General features: G+C 43.4%; 1 long non-coding RNA gene across 1 annotated transcript; it reads left to right on the forward strand.

Moving 5' to 3' along the window:
* Nucleotides 1-71: 71 nt before the first annotated feature.
* LOC146765055 (uncharacterized) lies at nt 72-1,900 on the forward strand. The gene is made up of 2 exons (XR_014950282.1): nt 72-138; nt 1,613-1,900. It is a non-coding gene; the product is annotated as an uncharacterized LOC146765055 (long non-coding RNA).
* Nucleotides 1,901-2,534: the final 634 nt, after the last annotated feature.

Consider the following 2,534-nt stretch of genomic DNA (forward strand, 5'->3'; position numbering starts at 1 on the left):
CTTTACGGCAGCGTCGCCGCGGAGACGGCAGCGGCATCTCCATGGCCGCGACACCCGTGCGCCCGCGCTTTACGGCAGCGTCGCCGCGGAGACGGCGCGCGCGCGCGGCGCGGCCTGAGGGGCGAGCGTCTGCAAAGGGTTTGAAATTAAAGCGCGGGGATGTGAAAAACGCCGGTCGCTTGGGGTTTTAAAACATTTTTTTAAAAGTTTAATAATGATAAAATGGTTATTTTAAAAAGCGGTCCAGGGAAAACAGACCGCTGTTTTTGACAGTAATTAATTATATTAACTATAACTATAACTATAACTATAACTATAACTATAACTAACTATAACTATAACTAACCTATAAATATAAATATATATAAATATAAATATAGCTATAAATATAAATATAAATATAAATATAAACGTAAATATAAATATAAATATAGCTATAAATATAAATATAAATATAAATATAAATATAAATATAAATATAAATATATTTATTATAATTATATATTATATAATTATTCGTAAGAATAATCACGATAAACTGGTCGGGGGGGTTGGGAAAGGTCACGAGAAACTCATGCTTGAATAATGTCAATGTATACAATAGAATAATATAAGTTTAATAATTAATATGTAAATTGTATAATGATAGAATAGAAAATATATAACGATAGAACTTATAAACAATATAAGTGTAATGATTAATATGTAAGTTATATAATGATAGAATATAAAATACGTTCAGCTCGAAAGCCATGTCAGAGTCAGATTTGGGTCTGTACCCCTGATTCCCAGAGCTCTTCAATAAAAGCACCTGCATAGAATCATATCCCATGATTATGTGTGTGTGAAAAACACCAATCACTTGGTTTTTAAAATTTTAAAAGTTTAATAATAATAAAATGGTTATAAAAATAGTAATACAATTAGAGTAATACAATTTAGAGTTAGGACAATTACAAGACAATAAAAAGCAAAGAATTATGGATGTCTGGATGCTCTCAGACACTAAGTCAAGAAAAGCATCCCTTGTGAACAAAGGAGTCACCCTTAAAACACTTGTTGCATATTCATAAATCCTTCATGGTTATGCATACATTCTATTCTAAACAAGAAACTCTCTTGTATGTCAGCTGTTTCCTTTAATCCCCATGGGGTCTTCGAGTCTGAGTAAGGCCTGAAGAAATTAGTTTCTTCTGATATGAAGCCATAAATTCTTTTCTTTTGGAAGATTTAGGTGTTCCTCAAAGCGAGTATCTCATTCCTAAAAAAAAACTTCCCCACATACATAGTCTCTATTTTAACATTATGTCGGAACCTAAAACTATATTTAACACACTACATAAGAGAATTAATACAGCATAACTTTCTAACATTATGCATATAATATTCATTGTGATGTTTGTGCAAAGCCAATCATAACATGCATTTTTCACAGGGATTTGGGGGTTAGAAAGGAAATTAAGCTTAGTAGGCGCTGGGAAAATACCCTGGGAAAGTAAAGTGTAGGTCTTGTACTTGCTAGAACTGCACCTGTGTACCTAGTACACGATAAATGATGTAATTGTTAGATGTGATGATTGTTTAATTATGCTCTATTAATTTTCTTAAGCAGCGTGTTAAATACCCTGCGCCATTCGGGATTTTAGGAGGTGGCAGCCCACTCGGGACCACATCCCCCTGGACACGAACGCCGACCCTTTTCCATGGAAAACAAAAGCCACCACCCCGTTTCCTGCGGCTTTGCAGGAGGCGCTTGGCACTGCCCGGGCTGGGGATGCTGGCAGCTTTGGCCGGGCGGTGTCCGAGCGCCGCAGCGACGTCTCCTGCTCCGTGCGGTTTTTAATGCAGATGCTCTCAGACTGAAACCTTTTATTAATAAATAAATAAATAAATAAAAGCCCTTCCGACATGAGCAGGAGCTGGTTTCTGCTGCAGGCTGCTTGTCAGGGCTCTCTCTGTGCCCGGGGGGCTGCGAGCTGCTGCAGAGCTGGGTGAGACCCCAGAAATGCCAGTGCTGGGGATGCTGCGAGTCCCAGGGGAGGAGCGGAGCCGGGAGCAGGCTGCGGACTTAGCTGATGTGCGGCTGATAAATGATGAGTGATGAACAGCGCCGGCGGGACGGGACGTGCCTGTCCGGGAAAGGATCCACTTTTTTTGGGAAGAGCCACGCTGCTCCGTCGGGCTCCCAAGGGTGGGGCGGGATGGGATGGGACGGGACGGGACGGGACGGGATGGGATGGGGATGGGATGGGATGGGGATGGGGTGGGGTGGGATGGGTTGGGATGGGGATGGGGTGGGGTGGGATGGGATGGGGTGGGATGGGGATGGGATGGGATGGGGATGGGGATGGGGATGGGGTGGGGTGGGGTGGGGATGGGGATGGGATGGGATGGGATGGGATGGGATGGGATGGGATGGGATGGGATGGGATGGGATGGGATGGGATGGGATGGGATGGGATGGGATGGGATGGGATGGGATGGGATGGGATGGGATGGGATGGGGTGGGGTGGGGTGGGGTAGGCGGGGCTCC

The sequence above is a fragment of the Lonchura striata genome, chromosome 28, assembly GCF_050655825.1.
Source record: "Lonchura striata isolate lonStrDom1 chromosome 28, ASM5065582v1, whole genome shotgun sequence".
Lineage (NCBI taxonomy): Eukaryota > Metazoa > Chordata > Aves > Passeriformes > Estrildidae > Lonchura > Lonchura striata.